The sequence below is a fragment of the Urocitellus parryii genome, chromosome 5 (genome assembly GCF_045843805.1).
Source record: "Urocitellus parryii isolate mUroPar1 chromosome 5, mUroPar1.hap1, whole genome shotgun sequence".
Classification (NCBI taxonomy): Eukaryota; Metazoa; Chordata; class Mammalia; order Rodentia; family Sciuridae; genus Urocitellus; species Urocitellus parryii.
Window position 1 is genome coordinate 69,081,217 of NC_135535.1, and position 22,556 is coordinate 69,103,772.

Consider the following 22,556-nt stretch of genomic DNA (forward strand, 5'->3'; position numbering starts at 1 on the left):
CAGATAAAGAGTTCAGGATATATATGCTTCAGATGATCTGGAGTCTCAAGGAAGACATGAGACAGCAAAATCAGACAATGAAAGATCACATTGACAAACAAATCCAGGAAGTAAAAGATCAATTTCACAGGGAGATAGAGGTAATAAAAAACAAACAAATTGAAATTCTAGAAATGCAGGAAACAATAAACCAACTTAAAAACTCAATTGAGAATACTACCAGCAGAGTAGATCACTTAGAAGAGAGAACATCAGACAATGAAGACAAAGTATTTCAACTGGAAAAGAACATAGACAGCTCAGCAAGTCTGCTAAGAAACCATGAGCAGAACATCCAAGAATTATGGGACAATATCAAAAGACCAAATTTAAGAGTCATTGGGATACAGGAAGGCACAGAGCTCCATTCCAAAGGAATAAACAGTCTATTCAGTGAAATAATACGAGAAAACTTCCCAGAATTGAAGATTGAGACAGAATCCCAAATCCTAGAAGCCTACAGGACGCCGAATGTGCAAAATCATAAGAGATCCACACCTAGACACATTATAATGAAGATGTCCAACATACAGAATAAGGAGAGAATTTTAAAAGCTGCAAGAGAAAGAAAGCAGATTACATTTAGGGGTAAACCAATCAGGATAATAGCTGATCTCTCAACACAGACTCTGAAAGCTAGAAGATCCTGGAATAACATATTTCAAACACTGAAAGACAATGGGCTCCAACCAAGAATCGTGTATCCAGCGAAATTAAGCTTCAGGTTAGAAGATGAAATTAAAACCTTCCACAATAAACAAAAGTTAAAAGAATTCGCAGCTAGAAAACCATCTCTTCAAAAAATCCTTGGCAAAACATTACAGGAAGAGGAAATGGAAAATAACATTGAAAACCAACTATGGGAGGTAGGACAGTAAAGGGGGGAAAGTAGTCAAAGAGGATAACAAATCAGGTTTAGTAACATCAATAAACAAATATGGATAGAAGAACAAACCATATCTCAATAATAACCCTAAATGTTAATGGCTTAAACTCACCAATTAAGAGACACAGGCTAGTAGAATGGATCAAAAAACAAGACCCAACAATATGCTGTCTACAGGAGACACATTTGATAGGAAAAGATATACATAGACTGAAGGTGAAAGATTGGGAAAAATCATATCACTCATATGGACCACGGAAACAAGCAGGAGTGTCCATACTCATATCTAATAAAATAGATTTCAAGCCAAAGCTAATCAAAAGGGATATAGAAGGACACTTCATACTGCTCAAGGGAACCATACACCAACAAGACATAACAATCATAAATACATATGCCCCAAATAATGGTGCAGCTGTGTTCATCAAGCAAACTCTTCTCAAGTTCAAGAGTCTAATAGACCAACATACAATAATCATGGGAGACTTCAACACACCTCTCTCACCACTGGACAGATCTTCCAAACAAAAGTTAAATAAGGAAACTATAGAACTCAATAACACAATTAACAACCTAGACTTAATTGACATATATAGACTATACCACCCAACATCAAGTAGCTACACTTTTTTCTCAGCAGCACATGGAACCTTCTCAAAAATAGACCATATACTATGTCACAGGGCAACTCTTAGACAATACAAAGGGGTAGAGATAATACCATGCATCTTATCTGATCATAATGGAATGAAACTGAAAATCAATGATAAAAGAAGAAAGGAAAAATCAAGCATCACCTGGAGAATGAACAATAGGTTGCTGAGTGATCAATGGGTTTTAGAAGACATCAAGGAGGAAATTAAAAAATTCCTAGAGTTAAATGAAAACACAGACACAACATATCGGAATCTATGGGACACATTGAAAGCAGTTCTAAGAGGAAAATTCATTGCTTGGAGTTCATTCCTCAAAAAAAGAAAAAACCAACAAATAAATGATCTCATACTTCATCTCAAAATCCTAGAAAAAGAAGAGCAAAACAACAGCAAAAGAAGTAGAAGGCAAGAAATAATTAAAATCAGAGCTGAAATTAATGAAATTGAAACTAAAGAAACAATTGAAAAAATTGACAAAACTAAAAGCTGGTTCTTTGAAAAAAATAAATAAAATTGACAGACCCTTAGCCATGCTAACGAAGAGAAGAAGAGAGAGAACCCAAATTACTAGCATACGGGATGAAAAAGGCAATATCACAACAGACACTTCAGAAATACAGAAGATAATCAGAAATTACTTTGAATCCTTATACTCCAATAAAATAGAAGATAGTGAAGGCATAGATAAATTCCTTGAGTCCTATGATCTGCCCAGATTGAGCCAGGAGGATATAGACAACCTAAACAGACCAATAACAATAGAGGAAATAGAAGAAACCATCAAAAGACTACCAACTAAGAAAAGCCCAGGACCGGATGGGTATACAGCAGAGTTTTACAAAACCTTTAAAGAGGAACTAACACCAATACTTTTCAAGCTATTTCAGGAAATAGAAAAAGAGGGAGAACTTCCAAATTCATTCTACGAGGCCAACATCACCCTGATTCCAAAACCAGACAAAGACACATCAAAGAAGGAAAACTACAGACCAATATCTCTAATGAACCTTGACGCAAAAATCCTCAATAAAATTCTGGCGAATCGGATTCAAATACATATCAAAAAAATTATACATCATGATCAAGTAGGATTCATCCCTGGGATGCAAGGCTGGTTTAATATACGGAAATCAATAAATGTTATTCACCACATCAATAGACTTAAAAATAAGAACCATATGATCATCTCAATAGATGCAGAAAAAGCATTCGACAAAGTACAGCATCCCTTTATGTTCAAAACGCTAGAAAAATTAGGGATAACAGGATCATACCTCAACATTGTAAAAGCAATCTATGATAAGCCACAGGCCAGCATCATTCTGAATGGAGAAAAATTGAAGGCATTCCCTCTAAGATCTGGTACAAGACAGGGATGCCCTCTCTCACCACTTCTGTTCAACATAGTCCTCGAAACACTGGCCAGAGCAATTAGACAGTCAAAAGAAATTAAAGGCATAAAAATAGGAAAAGAAGAACTTAAATTATCACTATTTGCAGATGATATGATTCTATACCTAGCAGACCCAAAAGGGTCTACAAAGAAGCTATTAGAGCTAATAAATGAATTCAGCAAAGTGGCAGGATATAAGATCAACACGCATAAATCAAAGGCATTCCTGTATATGAGCGACAAATCCTCTGAAACGGAAATGAGGACAACTACTCCATTCACAATATCCCCCAAAAAAATAAAATACTTGGGAATCAACCTAACAAAAGAGGTGAAAGATTTATACAATGAAAATTACAGAACCCTAAAGAAAGACATAGAAGAAGACCTTAGAAGATGGAAAAACATACCCTGCTCATGGATAGGCAGAACTAACATCATCAAAATGGCGATATTTCCAAAAGTTCTCTATAAGTTCAATGCAATGCCAATCAAAATCCCAGCAGCATATCTTGTAGAAATAGATAAAAGAATCATGAAATTCATATGGAATAATAAAAAACCCAGAATAGCAAAAACAATACTAAGCAGGAAGTGTGAATCAGGCGGTATAGCGATACCAGACTTCAAACTATACTACAGAGCAATAGTAACAAAAACAGCATGGTACTGGTACCAAAACAGGCGGGTGGACCAATGGTACAGAATAGAGGACACAGTAACCAATCCACAAAACTACAACTATCTTATATTTGATAAAGGGGCTAAAAGCATGCAATGGAGGAAGGATAGCATCTTCAACAAATGGTGCTGGGAAAACTGGAAATCCATTTGCACCAAAATGAATCTGAATCCCTATCTCTCGCCGTGCACAAAAGTTAACTCAAAATGGATCAAGGAGCTTGATATTAAATCAGAGACACGGCATCTGATAGAAGAAAAAGTTGGTTATGATCTACACGCTGTGGGATCGGGCTCCAAATTCCTCAATAGGACACCCATAGCGCTAGAGTTAACAAATAGAATCAACAAATGGGACTTACTCAAACTAAAAAGTTTTTTCTCAGCAAAAGAAACAATAAGAGAGATAAACAGGGAGCCTACATCCTGGGAACAAATCTTTACTCCACACACTTCAGATAGAGCCCTAATAACCAGAATATACAAAGAACTCAAAAAATTAGACAATAAGATAACAAATAACCCAATCAATAAATGGGCCAAGGACCTGAACAGACACTTCTCAGAGGAGGACATACAATCAATCAACAAGTACATGAAAAAATGCTCACCATCGCTAGCAGTCAGAGAAATGCAAATCAAAACTACCCTAAGATACCATCTCACTCCAGTAAGACTGGCAGCCATTAGGAAGTCAGACAACAATAAGTGCTGGCGAGGATGTGGGGAAAAGGGCACTCTTGTTCATTGCTGGTGGGACTGCAAATTGGTGCAGCCAATTTGGAAAGCAGTATGGAGATTTCTCGGAAAGCTGGGAATGGAACCACCATTTGACCCAGCTATTCCCCTTCTCGGTCTATTCCCTAAAGCCCTAACAAGAGCATGCTACAGGGACACTGCTACATCGATGTTCATAGCAGCTCAATTCATGATAGCAAGACTGTGGAACCAGCCTAGATGCCCTTCAATAGATGAATGGATAAAAAAATGTGGCATTTATACACTATGGAGTATTACTCTGCATTAAAAAATGACAAAATCATAGAATTTGGAGGGAAATGGATGGCATTAGAGCAGATTATGCTAAGTGAAGCTAGTCAATCTTTAAAAAACAAATACCAAATGACTCCTTTGATATAAGGGGTGTAAACAAGGACAGGGTAGGGACGAAGAGCTTGAGAAGAATATTTACAGTAAACAGGGATGAGAGGTGGGAGGGAAAGGGAGTGAGAAGGGAAATTGCATGGAAATGGAAGGCGATCCTCAGGGTTATACAAAATGTCATATAAGAGGAAAGGAGGGGTAAGACAAGATAATACAAATGGAAGAAATGATTTACAGTAGAAGGGGTAGAGAGAGAAAAGGGGAGGGGAGGGGAGGGGAGGGGAGGGGGGATAGTAGACAATAGGACAGACAGCAGAATACATCAGACACTAGAAAGGCAATATGTCAATCAATGGAAGGGTAACTGATGTGATACAGCAATTTGTATACGGGGTAAAAGCGGGAGTTCATAATCCACTTGAATCAAACCGTGTAATATGATGTATTAAGAACTATGTAATGTTATGAACGACCAATAAAAAAAAAAGGATTAAAAAAAAAAATAGAAGGTCAACTCCATAAAGCAGGAAATGCTGTCTGTTTTATTTACGACTGAATTCCCAAAACCTAGAGACATGCCTGGCACAGAGTAAGTACTCAATAAATATTTGTCGAATAAACAAATATATTGTAAGGAGAAGAAAGGGGTTGAAGAGAAGTCTATTATTGAAATATCAAGTTGACAGAAATAGAAATCTTATATGGGAAGGAGGTTTATGGATTTGGGCAGACAGCTTGGGGAGAACCTGTGGGGAGAACCTGGAATGTCCTGCAAAGGACATGTAAGTAAAAGGCTCCTGAGAGAATCCCCAAAGTCATTTAGTCTACTTCTCTCATTTCTAAGCAACCCACACCCAAACCATCTCAGACAAAATAAACTATTCAGCTTTCTGTTAAATGTGTGTGTGTGTGTGTGTGTGTGTGTGTCCACACACACGCTTCTTAGAGGCTGAAGCAAACATCCAAAATCTCCGATTTCTAGCCTACTCACTTTCATTTTCAATCCCAAAGGGGAAAATGTACATCTTTGCAAAGCCGAGCTACTAAATTTCCTCTCAGTGTTTCAGACAATCGGGCCAGGATTTAACTTCCACTCATAATTATACTGGAAAAGTGTAAAAGCGATAGAGCTATTTAGTTGAACATGAATTTTTTTTTCTGTTCTAAGCTTAGGGAGAAACAGCCCCCTGAAACATACAAGGGGCATCTGGCTCACTGACATTTGACATGATACATATACTCCAGTAGAGAAAATTCTAAGCACTTGGAGCCTTCCATGACATGCATCACTGCCTGTCTGTGTATCCCTAGACAGCATCCTAAACTTTTTCTGCATTCATTTTCAGCATCTTCTGACTGTCTAGATGAGAAGAAGTACAAAACAAACGAAAAAATATTCTATATGGAAGGGAATTGGTCTTCTAACAGCTATCACTCCACAGTGAATGCCGCTTCTACACAGGACATTCAGAAGTGCAGGTATCCATTGGTAATGTAAATCCCAATCCCTACCAGCCTGGAGCATGTAATCTAAAAAAGCAAGATGGAACAGCACAAGGAAGAAATAGTGCATGGAGTAGAAACAAGGAGACGTCACGTCAATCACATACTATAAAGCAGGTATTCAATATCTACTTCCTAAATTGAATTATATGGTGAAAGCTAAATTTGTTCTAAAAGAATATTTACTCCTACATAATTGGTTTCAATATGTCTTAATATAACTGGCAACAAGCTATTGCAGAAACAGACTCCTGGATGCAACCTCTGATTGATGAAATGAAACAACATTCTTAATTACCATGTGAACTTCTTGTGTGAAAGAGTCAACAAACTGTGATTAAAAACAACAAAAAAGGACACATCTACAAGAAAATTTTCTCCTTTTTGATTTTATTTCCTACTTTTTAAAAAAGACAGAAAAATTAAAATTTTCTAATTTTAAAACTATTTTTTCTTGCATTTTAACTCTATATACAATACTAGCTTTTTCTAATATAAAAATTACATAGCTCATATTTATTTTAGAACTAGATAATATTCACTGTTATGGTTTAGATATGAGATGTCCCCCAAAAGCTTATGTGAGAGACAATGCAAAAGGTGCAGAGGTGAAATGATCGAGTTATGAGAACCTTAACCTAATCAGTGCATCAATCCACTTGAATGGGTTAACTGGGTGGTAACTGTAGGCATGTGAGGTGAGGCTGGGGGAAGTGGGTCAATGTGTGTGTGCCTCTGGGGTATATATTCTGTTCCTGGTGAGCCGAGCTTAGTCTCTCTCTGTTTCCTGGTTGCCATGTGCTGAGCTGTTTTCCTCTGTCGTACTCTTCTCCTCTGGGGTTCTGCCTTATCTAAGACACTGAGCAATAAAGTTGACCATCTGTTGACTGAGTTCTCCAAAACTATGAACTCCAAATAAACTTTTCCTCCTCTAAAGTTGTTCTTGTCAGGTATTTTGGTCACAGCAAGGAAAAGAAAACCTGACTAAAACATCCACGATGAAGAAAAAAAAATCTGAAAATGTTAATGGCAGCAAAATGGGTAGTTTAACAGTCATTGAGCTTCTGTTTTGCTTTGAAGCTAGCAGTGGATCGGTGCTTTGGGTTTCCTTGTGTAGTTTCATAGGTTAACTATCATCTTCAACTATCCTACAGCTTCTATTTTTCAAATTATAGTTATTAATAATGTGACGAGAGAGAGAGAGATATATGATAGAAATTTACCACCCACAGGGTCTTTTGAAGAAGTGATTGTGTCTTTGGACTTGAGGTACTGATTTAAAACAAATAAAGGAAAGACTCAACTCTTATTTTACTTTTCTCCTTAGAGTTGTCTTTATCAATCAGTTTACCCCCTGAACTTGTCTACATTAGTCTAAAGATAAAGATTTTATGGGAGGGCTGGGGATGTGGCTCAAGCGGTAGCACGCTCACCTGGCATGCATGCAGCCCGGGTTTGATCCTCAGCATCACATACAAACAAAGATATTGTGTCCGCCAATAACTAAGAAATAAATATTAAAATTCTCTCTCTCTCTCTCTCTCTCTCTCTCTCTCTCTCTCTCTCTCCTTAAAAAAAAAGATTTTATGGGAATTGTAATGCTCTTGAAAATCACTATAATTTTTAGGATTCAGAATTTCAAACTTGATGGTGTTAAGACTTTTCTGGAAGGGGAGAGAAAAACAAAATGGATATTTACCAAATATCTTCTCAGGGCTTTCTTTGAGTGTTGAGTGTTTTACGACATCTCATGTCAATATAGGTATATCATTCTTATTTTACCTCTGAGGAAACTTAGACTTAGTAACTGGCCTAAGGTCACACTACTACTAATAGCAGAGACAGAATTGAATCCACGTCTGTGGAATTCTAAACCCTGGGCTCTTGTCCACACAGAGACAGGAGATGGGATTATGTAACAACTGGAAGGAACCACAGAGATTGCCTAATCCAGCACAGCAAGCCCTCTGTCCCTCTCCCGTTTGCGTTCAACTCTGCCAAATACGCACAATTCACAGACAAGAGCACTGAAAATCAGATGGCTTCAATGATTTGTCAAGCCACAGGTTATGCAAATGGCAAACCTACTCACACAAAGTGACATTCAACAGTTTTAGAGGTGGAAAATTATTGACTTTTACCCCCTCTCTCACACTCATTTTTTAAAAGTCAGCTTTATTGGAAATATAACTCATATTTAGAAAAACATCGTCCATGTAAGGTACACAAATCAATGAGATCTGGTATATATGTAAAACTGCCCCCAAAAAGATACAGAACATTTCTACCAGACCCAACAGAGTCCTCATGTTCATTTGCATTCTATTCTTTCCTCTGTTTACAGCCCCAGGCAAAAATTGATCTGCACTGGTCAGTACTGATTAGCTTGCATTTTTCTAGAATTTTACATAATTATTCACATAGCATGTACTCTTTTTGTGTTGGCATGATGATTTTTTAAATATTTTTTAAATTTGTTCTTCTTAGGTATACATAACAGTAGAGTGTATTTTGACCAGTGTAACTCCATATCATGTGCAACCGCAAGCATGGGATCCTAATTAGAATAAGTTATATTCCACACAATCATGATGATTGTTGAGATTCATTCTTTTTTGTTTATTAGTAATTTGTTCTTTTGTATTGTTTAGTCATACTCCATTGAATAAGTGCACTGCATTTTTTCTCCATTATCTCTTGAAAGATGTTTATGTTATAGTTATTTTAGCTATTTTAAATAAAACAGCTATGAACACGTGTACAAACTTTTATACAATCATGCTTTTATTTTTTCTTGAATAAATACCTCAGAGTGAGATGCCACTCTTGTATGTTACTTGTAGGTTTTACTTTTGGAATTGACAGTCTTCCAACGTGGTCATACTATTTTACATTCCCACCAACAATATTCATGTTCCAATTGCTCCACATCCTTGCTAACATTTAGCCAAAATTTTCAGTCTCTTTAATTTTAGTCATTCTAGTAGACATAAAGTGATTTCTGTTTACAATTCTCTGATGATCAATAATGTTGAATATCTTTGCATGTGGTTATTATATGTTTATACTTCTTTTATGACATGTCTATTTAAAGTTCTTTCACCCATTTTTTAAAAAACTGTTTGCAATGACAGACTTGTGTTCTCTGTCTATTCCACACAGAAATTTTTTATAAGGTCTATACTTTGGCAGTTTTTTAGATATGTCCACAAATTCTTGAGTATTCCTCTCTACTCAGAAGGTAGAGAGTAATTCAACTCCTCTTGCACATTGGATGGATTTAGGATCTCACTTCCAGCAAATAGAATATCACAGTATAACCAATGTCACTTCTGAGAATAGATCATTAAAAAATTATGGCTTCTGTCTTCAGTTCTCTCTCTCTCTCTCTCTCTCTCTCTCTCTCTCTCTCTCTCTCTCTCTCTCTGAAAAGCTAGAGTCATGAGGACAGGCAGGAAAGCAGCCTATGAAGAGGCACATGTGTCTAGGCACTAAGGTGGATTTTCTCTCAACTGCGGTAGTCAGAGACTAGAGGTGAACTCTCCCCTGGTCAAGGTTTTGGACAACTTCACCCAAGCCAGCAGCTTCTTGCAATCTCTCAGATTTTGGCCAATAAAAACTGTGAGATGATAAATGTTAGTTGTTTTAAGTTGCTAAATTTGTAGGGTGATTTATTACAGAACAGTAGATAATGAACACAGCATTGCCACAATTTTCTTACATTAATTTTGATAAAATCCAATTTTTAAATGGTTCATGACTTTTATGTGTATACAAGAACATTTGACTACCTCAAGAACATAAAGATTTTCTCTGGTTTCATCTAGATTTTTATCATTTTGGCTCTTAGATTTACAATTGGGATCCATTTGTATACAATCTGAGTTAATAATCAAGGCTAATTTTTTTCCATACAACATCCAATTGTTCCCTCACCACTTGTTAAGGGCTTTATTTTTGCCATCAAATTGTCATATTTGTAAAAGAGAGAGAGAGAGAGAGAGAGAGAGAGAGAGAGAGAGAGAGAGAAAGAAAATCAAATGATCATAACTATAAGTCTCTATTGGTGGACTTTTCAATTCCACTTTGCTACATGTCTACCCTTTCACCAATCACACTGTCTTGATTACTGTACTTAATAATTAGTCTTGAAATTAGGTAATAGAAAGCCTCTCTTTTCTTCTTTTTGAAAAGTACTTTAGTTATTTGCATTTCATATACATTTTAGAACTAGATTCTCAGTTTCTGACAAAATAACCTTCTGACATTTTGGCTGGGGATGCATTCAGTCTATAAGTCAACTAGGAAAAAAATGAAGCCTTAAAAATATTGTCTTTACTGGATTTTTTTGTAATATCATTAAGTTGGAGGCAGATTACTAGTATGGAAACACAGTTTTAAGGGAAATTTCCTGTTGGGCAATTAACCTGCCTTTTTTTCTGAAGATAATTGTCCAAAGTTTAGATTCAAATCTCATCTCCAACATGTAGATGTACCTCGGTTTCCTAATCTACAAAGTGGAAAAACAGGATGTTTTCCTCTGAGGATTATGACTGAAATAGAAATACCAGAAGGGTATAGAGTCAGGGAGTGGAATTTGGGATGATAAATGTTTCCTAGAGTAATTTTGAAAAACAATTCTTCCTTTAAGAAAACGTCTTAACTAGTAGATTTGTTTTGTTTTGATTTTCATTTTCTGATGCCCTACAAAAATAAGCAGGTAATATTTTATCTAAACTTGACAAGGAACAGGCTCAGTTATATTATTCATTCAACCAATATTTACTATGTGCCAGGCCTGAATTAGACACTGAGTATAGGGTGTGTGTGTTTGTGTGTGTGTGTGTGTGTGTGTGTGTGTGTGTGTGTGAAGTACAGCTATACTTGTGTCTGTCTTTATCTGTAAGTTTTTGTGAAAACAATTCTAATTGTTCTGTCCTGCCCTGTTGGTTTGAGCTCAAATTGAAACTAGGTATCACTGATTATTTCAACCTGTTCTTTAATTTATTTCTCTTGGTTTATTTTGTCCCTGATATTGTTACAAAAGCATGATTTCTCTGGCTTTTGTCAGAAAATTTGGAGAAGGAGACATCAAGAATGAGGTTAAAATAACGATAGACTGATGATCTTGCCCTGTTAGAAAGCTGAGTCTTCAGGCTCCCACCCTCCAGGGGAAACACGACAGCCAACAGTGTCCACTCTGTACCTATTGCGTCCCTGGACTTGACTATCTTGGACTCTTTTTATGTCAGTATCTCCACAACTTAACTGCACTGTTTGCCTACGATAATGGGAGAAGGCTGAAAAGATCCAGACAGAACTGTGAGGAGGCCCCTGCAAGTTGCAATCAACCAGGTGAAGAGCAATCGAGATCAGGGCCAGTAGTAATAGTAGAAGTAGATGAACATGGAGAATCCGACAGTTAGAGGGTTTGGAATGGGGTTTGAGAAAAAGCAACATGCAGGTTGCCACAATCGCAGGGTGCTGCCACATTCGCTAAAATTGGGGAATAGTGAGTGATGGTCAGGATTGATGGAGGGAACATGATACATTTGCCTCATTCATGTTGAATTCAGATGTTTTTGAGCCCCACCCACCCACCCAATGGATATATAAAGACATACTTAACTTGGCTCTCAAAGGAGAAACTTGGACTGCAGAAATAAATTTCCAATCACAGAGCTGGCCTGCAGAGGACATATACCAGGACTCAGGAAAGGGCCTTTCTGAGTGCTGACATTTATAGAGAAGCATGAGCCTGAAAGGGAATTAAGGAAATTCAGAGAGAAAGTTAGGTGGAAACCAGCAGACAATGGAATCAGAAGAAAAGAGTGTTTCAAGAAAGTGGTGTAGGGAGGTGGGGAAGGCCACAGTATGGACTGCTGCAGGAAATCCAGGTAAAATGAGAACGGAATTAACAGGCTGTTTTGTAGCAGGATATAGTTTCCAGCTACGGAGAATTTTATTAGTGAAAGCGAGAAAGAGGAAAAAGTAGGAAGGGAGGGAGATAACTTCTTAAGGCAAAACAACAACAACAAATAAAAACCTAGAGGTGTGATTTTTGGCACTCCACTAACAGATTGGAGATTTTAAGTTTCAGATTCCTCTTCTCATTATCATTTTTGGCCAGCAAGCTGAAAATAATTCTCCTAGATACATGTTTTTGTATCTACATTGCATGAATTCTCTTACCCCTTTTGACATATTAGAATTATGTCAGTGTTCTCCCTTGAGAAAAAGTTTTAAATGTGGATTACTTTGCTTTAAAAAAATAAAAATTTAGGGCTGGGGATGTGGCTCAAGCGGTAGCGCGCTCGCCTGGCATGCGTGCGGCCTGGGTTCGATCCTCAGCACCACATAAAAACAAATAAAATAAAGGTATTATGTCCATCTATACCTAAAGAATAAATATTAAAAAAAATTAAAATTAAAAAAAATTTTTTCACTGTCTACATCAACCTCAGGAGGAAATGTCAGGATTCCTTAACTGGAATTCATGACATATCCACAGCCTGGGGTCTCCAGGCCAGTTAGCAGTCAGAAACCCAGCTAAGTCATCATTGTTCAGACAACATGGAATTGGCAATTTCTGTATCCAGAAACTCCCTTAGGTTCACAGTAAAGCATCTTTGAAATGATGAGAGAAGCATATCAAGCAATCTAGAGGCAATTATAATAATGTACAATATTTTCTAAAGTGAATTTTTGACACATGGATTATTTTTATTTTCTTAGCAAATAGAATTTTAGACTAAAAAACCACTGATTTTGGTAAACCCCACCTATGTCTCAATGCTGTCACAGTGAACCAAGGTCATGCACCTATTTAGAAACCACCAGATAATATAAAATGCAATCAAGACATTTTCATTATCGTTTTCGACTAATTATGAATGTGGCTTAAATTGCCAAAGATGGTTAAGACAAATAATTCACACAGTAGCCCTCTAAGGGTTTACAGCAGAGATTTTTTTTTTTAAATTTAGGCATCATAATTCATATCCTATAATTTCTGTGGTATTTTTAAGAGTTCTACCCTGATGCCCTCTCAAAAACAAACAAGCCCACAAGTGAAGGTCTAACTTGGGCTCTACCTTAAATGTTGCTTTTTTAAAAAATAACTCCCAGCTTCTCCGGATGGTCAAAGTCACCCCCACCCATCAGCTTCAGTTCTCTGCTTCCCTGTAGACCCTTCCTGACTGGAGCCCAGAGCAGCCACCCTGTTTTAGGGGTCCCTGTAACAGGGACCAGCATGTCCTGTGCTCATTTTCTCTGTTCTCCAGTCGTTCAAGGAGGCGTGAAAGCTCTGCCTCATCAGGTTCAAAGATGATCACGAAAGAGCGTTGAACAAGCCGGGGTACCAACCTCCGCTCCTTCTCAGTTCCTCACAGAACCTCACCCTCGCCAGGCAAACATGTTTGTGAAGTCCCGACATTGAAATAGCATGAGACAGCACGTGGGGTGAAGAACAGAAGGCCCAGAAGACCATGGTCCTAGCTCAGCTCTGTCGCTCACCAGTTGGTGGCACTGAATAATTCACTCCATGGCCCTGAGGCTTCCTCAACCATAAGTGAAAAGGCGAGACTAAGTCCAGATAATTCTGTGATGACCAAAATTTCATTTATAGATTCTGTCTCACACTTACCCTAAAATCTCTTCCTAGAAAGCTTGCAACACCTTAAGTCTGTCCAGTGTCTCTTCTCTGGTGACTCTTACTATTACTGCTATGTCTGTTATTAATAGTATTCCTCCAGCACCTATTACCTGTCATGCTCTGTGCCAATCACCTTCCTCATATTATCTCATTTAATATTCATCTCTCTGAGTTAGTATGCAAATCAGAACCTGTAGTGCTAGCTGAAGAATCCAATTCGGGCTGAATTAAAAGGAATTATTGGACAGTTCGGAGTACTGCCGGCAAGACTAGAAAGCCACTTTTGAGGTTCTCCAGGCAAACACACCACCTAAATTCACACCGCTGAACCACTTTGGTGAGGCAGCCACTGCTGTTCTGGAAAGTGGCCATAGCCTGAAACATTAACATTCTTAAAACAAGACACTGAAGGCCACCACAGCTCCCCACTCTATCCTACTACCACCTGGTGAGCAGCCACTGGTATCCTGCAGCGCTGGGTCAGATGCCTGGCACCCTAGTTACAAGGGAGGCTGGGAGAGGAAGAAGTTGGCATTATATAGTGAAAGAGCCCCTGAAGCCATGTTCACCTGCTGAACAGCCAAAAACAACGACTATATCCCCACTGTTATAATCCCTATTTTTTCAAACCAGGAAACTGAGATAAATCAAGATTAAATAACTTATATCTTTATCTAAGGTTATAGAGATGGGCAAATGACCAAGTCAGTCTGTCTGATCCCATACACCAGTCTCCCCAATAATGTTCTGCTCCCCTTGGGCTCAATAGCTTACATTAAATGGGAGTCTCCAAGAATAGGTTAGTGTGAGTAATAGATTTATCTTCATCAATATGGTTATTGTTATCACCATTATAGTTATACTTAAAGCTCATCTGCAATCAATGATCAATCCATACACAACCCTTAAGTCACCCAGATACTGAAACAGATTTCTCTCTCCCTCTCTCTCTCTCTCTTTTTTTTTTTTTGAGTAGCACTCTTAGAAATGAGACTAGAAAAGAACTAAAATTAGCATACCACAGTGATACATGCATACCAATGTTTATAGCAGTGCAATTCACAATAGTCAATAGGTGTCCATCAACAGATGAATAAATGTGTAAATAAAACCTGGTATACAGACACAATGGTGTTCTACACAGCCATAAAGAAGAGTGAAATTGTGTCATTTGCTGGTAAACAGTTGGAACTGGAGTGAAAAAGCCAGACTCAGAAAGCCCAGGGTCAAATTTTTTTCTTTCCTACATAGAAGCTACAGAGAAATGAGGAAATTTTTAAAGGGGTGTTTAGAAGGGACAACAGTAAAGGAAGGAGGACAAAGTGAACAGAGGGTAGTAAAGGGGAGGGACTAGAGAATGAGATTGTCCAAACTGTACTATGTGCATGTTCGAATGCATCACAATGAATCCCACTTTAATGCATAATTATAATGCATCAGTTAGAAAAAATAAATTAACAGAAGGAAGAGGAATAGAGTAGAGGAAGGGGACTGGGGAAGGGAGGAAGAAGGGTAATACTGGGGATTGAAAGGGAGCAAATTATGTTATATGCATTGATGAATATGTCACTATGAATCCCACAATTATGTATAACTATACTGCACCAATGAAAATTAATTGATTAATTAATTAAAAAGACGTACCCCCCACATTCACCCCCCCCAAAATAAAATCTCTAGTTAGGGACAAAGTGACAACTCAACCCAGGAACCAAAGTTCAGCACCAGGCAATGTTGTCAACAGTGTTTTCACCTCCTAAAACAGTTACCATTTTACAACCAAACAGCAGCAGCTCTCCAAATCACAATCTATTTTCCTGGCAGCTCTTTCCATTGCAATTATGAAAGAAGAAAACAGGTCCTTGATCCTAACTGAGCTCAGCAGGGAGAATGCTGTAGACTTACTCCTCCCCACCCAGCCACAGGCCAGCATGGGAGAGTTGCTTAGACAGCCAATTCCTGGTTGCATGTGGTAAGGGGGAGGAGCGAGGAAGGGCAGCATGGATGAATTCCACCTGTGGATAGCCCCCAAACCACATTTTATGGTTACAAGCATCAAGCATCATCTCCTTCACCACAAACCTCAACCAGAACCGAAAATGAGAAATGACTCTGGTAGCACCCACCCCAGCCCTTGCTGCCTGTTTTCTTCGGTAGAGAAGGTAATAAGTAGGTGAAGGGGTGGGTAGAGAGCACCCAGCAGCAGGAGTGATCCACAGAAACCAGAAAGGTGCTACATTCTTACTCGAAGCAGCAACCTTCATGTGATTCTGTTGACATACTCAGCTCTGATCGATTTCTAAAAACTATTTTGATTTCTCTAAACCCATATGTATAATCTGCTCCATCCCATTGGAGAAAATGGATGGAAATGGGTACTCTCTTGCCCTGAGTCTTAGAATTCTGATTTAAAACACACTCTTCCTGGCCTCCTACTCCAGCCAACGCTATTCATTGCACTGATCATAGCAATTCTCCTATTACAAGCAATAAAAGGAGCTGAGCTTCCTCCTGTGGCCAGGAACTTTCCTGAAGCTTGGGTCTTTCAGCAATTACAGACCTTTTCACTGCAACACCTTTAACTCTTGCTAATAACCACAGTTCCAGGTCAGCTGGCATTGCAGACTTTGGAGTTGGAAGACATAAACAACAGAGAAAAAGGAGGGACTATCAGAGCGTCATGTTTTTTTAAAACTACCTCAACCAAAAAGTCTCTATTCTTGGTGAGAAGAAGATGACTTGCAGCCCGGACACTAAAAGAAATGTAAGAAAAAAAATTCCCTATCCTGAATGACTAAGGATGATGTATTTAAAACAAACAATATTGGTTTTACTTACACTTCAATGTCCAGTACATCAACTCTTTTTATTTCTTCTTTTTTTTTTTTTTTTTAAAGACAGGTTCTCCTAAGTTGCCTAGGCTGGCCTCAAACTTGCAAACTTCCAGTCTCAGCCTCCTGAGTAGCTGGGATTATAGGCCTGTGCCACCACCCAAAACTCCAACATTATTTTTAATAATTAATGACTTACTTAAAATAGGCAGATTGTTTGTAAGGATTTTGAGACAATGTAATAACTTTTAGTAATGTTTCTTGCTCTATATGTAGCCTTGAAAGGCTTAATTTGTTTTGCACATTTGTATTATTTCATTTTTGTTACTACAAACAAAATACCTGAGGTAGGTAACTTTATAAAGAAAAAAAGCTTATTTTGGCTTGTGTATCTAGTATAAGGTCAAGGGGCCACATGTGGTAATGGCCTTCTTACTGGAAGAGTCCTGGCACAGAGCATCCTATGGTAAGAGGCAGGGAGCTAGTGTGTGGGTGTGTATGTTTGTGTCTTGGTCTCTTTCCCTCTTCTTATAAAGTCACCAAGATTATGGGGCTCCACCCTGATGACCTTATCTAATCCCAACCACCTCCCAAAAGCTCCACCTCTGAACACCATAGTCTGATTAAGTTTCTACCCTCCTAATATCTCACAATATTTCAACAGATGAAGCCTTAAGGGACATACTTGAATCATATTCAAAACATAGCAACATCCCAGGGCTGAAGTATTATGATCAGTACAATGAATAGCTGCAGAATGAATGAGTATAAAAAAATGAGACCCGGTTGAGGTCTGTCTCTCTGAGAAGCAGATGAACCAAATTTGAAAGTGTCAAAGGGATATCAAATGGGATCTGCATACTACCACAGAGGTTGTGTGAGTTTCCCAAGATCACACAGCCAGGGGAAACACTTGGTCCTCTGACATTACTCAGGGCATTTTCATGTTTGGACTCTGTTTTAAATAACAACCATACTGATTCAGTGAGGAAAAAAATGTTAGGAGACATCACCATTAGCTGAAAACAACCCATTCTAATGGAGGATTACACACACGAGATGCCATCTTCATTGCTTTTCCTAACTTTTATTTTTAATACCATCCTAATATCTTTGGAAATATCTATAGCTCTCCTTACAAGAATGGAATGCCCACTAGCTCCCTGCTTTTTCAAATTCTGCAAAACCTTCAAAGTCCAACAAAGTCCTCAGCCAAGAAGCTTGGTCACCCTGGTCCTCATAGCTTTCCACTTGCCAAAACAGGGTCAGTACATAAAAAGAGGCAAAGAGTGAGGTGAGACAAATCTGGGACTCAGGATTTGCTCTTTTCCAAGTGTTTAGCCTTTGATTGCTACTTATCCATGAGGTAGGATCATATGTTTAAATAGCCTCAAAAAATATTTAGGAATCAACCTAATAAAAGAGGTAAAAGACCTCTATAATGAAAACTACAGAACACTAAAGAAAGAAATTGAAGAAGACCTCAGAAAATGAAAAGATTTCCTATGTTCCTGGATATGTAGAATTAATATTATCAAAATAGCCATACTACCAAAGTGCTATACAGATTTAATGCAATTTCTGTTAAGATCCCAATGATGTTCTTCAGAAAAATAGGTAAAACAATCATGAAATTCATTTGGAAAAATTAAAGGCCCACAAAAAGCAAAGCAGTCCTTAGCAAGAAAAGTGATACAGGAGGCATCACAATACCAGACCTTAAATTATACTACAGAGTTATAGTAATAAAAACAGCATATTATTGGCACCAAAACAGACATAAAGACCAATATAACAGAAGACACAGAGACACACCCACATTAATACAGTTATCTCATCCTAGACAAAGACAACATAAACATAAGTTGGAGATAAGATAGCCTCTTCAACAAATGGTGCTGGGAAGACTGGAAATCCACATATAATAGAATAAAATTTAGCCCATATCTCTCACCCTGAACAAAACTCAACTCAAATTGGATCAAGGACTTAGGTATTAAACAAGAGACCCTGCACTTACTAGAATAAAAAATTTCCCCAACATGTCAGCTTAAAACCCAACTTCCTCAATAAGACGCCTAAAGTGCAAGAAGTAAAATCAATAATTAATAAATGGGATTTATTCAAACTGAAATGCTTCTTCACAGCTAAGGAAACAATCAAGAATGTAAACCGAGAGCCTACAGAATGGGAAAAAAATCTTTACCACATGCACTTCAAATAGAGCATTAATCTCTGGGATATATGAAGAACTTCAAAAACTTAACACCAAAATAAATAAATAAATAAATAAATAGCCCAATCAATAAATGGGCAAAGGAACTGAGCAGACACTTCACAGAAGAAGAAATACAAATGGTCAAAAAAAAGATATGAAAATATATTTAACATCTCTAGCAATTAGAGAAATGCAAATTAAAACTACACTAAGATTTCATCTCACTCCAGTCCAAATGGCAATTCTCAAGATTACAATTAGCAATAAATGTTGGTGAGGATGTGGGGAGAAAGGTACTCTCATACATTATTATGTGGGACTAGAAGTTGGTGCAACCACTCTGGAAAGCAGTATGGAGATTCTAATCTGGAATGGAATCACCATTTGACCCAATTATTCCACTCCTGGATCTATACCAAAAGCACTTAAAAACAGCATACTACAGTAATGCAGCCACATCAATGTTTATAGCAGCTCAACTCACATTAGCCAAGCTATGGAAACAACCTAGATGTCTTTCAACGGATAAATAGATAAAGAAAATGTGTTATATATACCCAATGGAGTATTACTCTAGCATAAAGAAGAATGAAATAATGGCATTTGCTCATAAATGGATGGAACTGAAGAATATCATGCTAAGTGAAATAAGCCAATCCTAAAAAACCGAAAATTTTCTCTGATTTGTGGATGCTAACCCAAATCAAGGGAGGATAAGAAGGGGAAAAATAGAAATCCATTGGATGAGACAATGGGGAATGAAAAAAAGGAAGGGGGGTGGAATAGGAAATACAGTAGAATTAATCGGACATAACTTTCCTAGCCTTGTATTTGAATACACAACCAGGGTAACTCTGCATCATATACAACCACAAGACTGGGATCCTCAATAGAATAAGTTATACTCTATGTATGTGTAATTTGTCAAAATTTATTCTACTCTATGTATAACTAAAAAGAACAAATAAAAAATTATTTATATAGTGTATTTAAAATATAAATGGTTTTTATATAAGCTGTCTTTAGTTAGTTTAAGTATTAGAACTATGGAAATGCAATATGATTTATTCAATTATTGAGCTCCTTAAAGACAGGAAATGTGTCATTGTTTTATTTCATGTTTTCCCATAATAGGTCTCCCACAGAGAATAAATGGATATTGATTCATCTGAAGTAATTCACATACCTTGGTCTCCTTGATAGCAGACTCAATTCCACTTTTGTGCTGGTGCATTTGGTCTACATGGATTCTCCAGTCCTATTGACATAAGAGCATAAAGGAACAAAGTAAAAAACACTATTTTTCACTCTTTATTTGTTGCGAACTTGTGACCTTTATCTTTATTACTTTGATTAATGCCCTATTGCAGGTGGGAGAGTCTTATATATATGGCTTGCAATTAGGTTATAAAGAAATATGTGTAGAGATTACTTTAGGAAGAAAGGTTCTGAATACATGTAAATTATTTTTTGTGAAAAAAAGATCATATGTTTAGCTCATATAGTTTTTAGTTTTACAACAAAATGCAAGTTTTATAGTATTTCCTGTCTAATTCAGACCTTCCCAGTCAGTATTGAGAGCGTACTTGTGGCCTAACAATAGATTGTATTGGTTGTAACCAATCTCCTTGGCAACTGGGGAAGCCAGGGAAAGTTTGAGGCAACTTGGGTGGTGAGAGTCTGCAAGTCTCTTCACCTCTGGTCATGAGTGGCTACACCCAGATTCATTGGTTTCCACAAGAGGCAGTATGATGTGTTATTCCAGCACATGCTGTCCTATTCAATATTCTAAGCACAGCGAAGAGGGTCCTCTGCTTTCAGACCATCAGTTACCAGACAGTTTTAGGGTAGCCACCACTCATTACTGACGAGAGGCCTGGAGTCCATAGTTACAAAGGGTAGTCCAAAGTTGATCCAGTGGTGGAGTAGGGATGAGGAGGTAGACCAGAGAGGAGCTCCTAGCAGGCTCAGCTCCAAGCAGCAGACTTACATTTCTGTCTTCACCTATTTTTGATACTTTGCTTAAGACTAATGTTACCTTTTTAATAGTACCCAACATACATGCAGAGAATTAATTTATTAAAATCATATGAAGAATGACATCTCAGAAGATGGGAGAGTAGGAAACCATGAATCAGTAATACCCCAAAGCAATTACTGAACTGGCAAACCACCAGATTCAATGATTTTGGAAACCTACAGTCCAAACATGTACAGAGCATCAAAAAGTCTTGATTAAATAATAGGCTAGTAAATTCCCATCTCCCATCCTGCTCTCCTGCAGCAGACAGCCATTGGGACTCTGACCCATTTTCCTGCTGTAGCAAGGAACTCCAAATAGCAGGTTGCATGGTTTGATCTACCTCACGTTCACTAAGTGACCGGAATGGCTGTTGTTTCAGTACTTCAAGGCTGAAAATGAATTTCCTGATAGTATCTGTCAAAAGAATTTAAGGAGACAGAATACCTTATGTTTTGTTTTCCTTTCTTAATGGATCTAAATATTTAAGGAAATTTCTATCAGATTACTGATTGCAGGAATAGTGAAATAGAGAATTCAGTGATCACACATAATTAGAAATAGAAGTTTTGAAAAATTAGTTTAGAAATGTCTCCCCCCAAAAATGACAATAGTGACCCTCCACAGGTAATTGGGTAGAGAATTGTTTGGGTCTTAAATGTTCCCTGAAGGCTTATGTGCTGAAGGCTTGAAGCCCAATGTAGCAAGTTTCTGAGAGGAATTTGGGGGAATCATGAGGACTCTAATCTCATCAGTGGATTAATCCATTGATAGATTCATAATTTGATGGCATTATTGATAGGTGGTAGAAACTGTAGGAGAGAAGGCCTAATTGGAGTAAATGGGTCACTGGGGGCATGCCGTGAAAGGATATATCTTGCTTATGGCTTTTTCTTCGCTTTCTCTCAACTTCTTGGTTGCCATGAGGTGAGTAGCCTTCGCCCACCATGACACTCCACCATGATGTTCTGCTTTACACAAGTCCACAGTGTGGGGCTAAGTGTCTATGGACTGAAACCTCTGAAACTGTGAGCCAAAATAACTATTTTCTCATTTAATTTGTTTTTCTTCATGTATTTTGTCTCAGCAGTGAAAAGCTAACATGAGAGAAGAATTTAATTTCCAGAATTACCATGTTATAATACTCAAAATGTCAGCTCTCAATAAAAATAATACAAATCACATAAATAAACAGAAAAGTATGGCCTACTTCACAGGAAAAAGAAATGGAAAGAAACCATTCCTGAAAATCCCAGATATTGTACATACTACACAACAACTTTAACTGTCTGAAATATAATAAAATAGTTGGTTTTTTTTTTTAAAAAAGAGCTAAATAAACTAGAGACAAATAATTACATGAAACCAGGATAATTATGTATTAAAAAGCAGGGGCTAGCAATAAAGAGACAGAAAGTACAAAAAGTAACCAAATAGAAGAAAAGTACAATAGCTTAAATTAAAAAAATATATAAGTGTTAAATAGCAGATTAGATAAGAAAAAAATGGGTGAACTTATAAAGATAGAGAAATTGAAAATACTTAGTCTGAGGAGCAGACAAAAAGAAAAA

The 22,556-nt window shown here is 37.5% G+C and overlaps 1 pseudogene; it reads left to right on the forward strand.

Moving 5' to 3' along the window:
• Positions 1-11,688, forward strand: part of LOC144255007 (uncharacterized) — a 93,289-nt pseudogene extending 81,601 nt beyond the window's left edge.
• Positions 11,689-22,556: the final 10,868 nt, after the last annotated feature.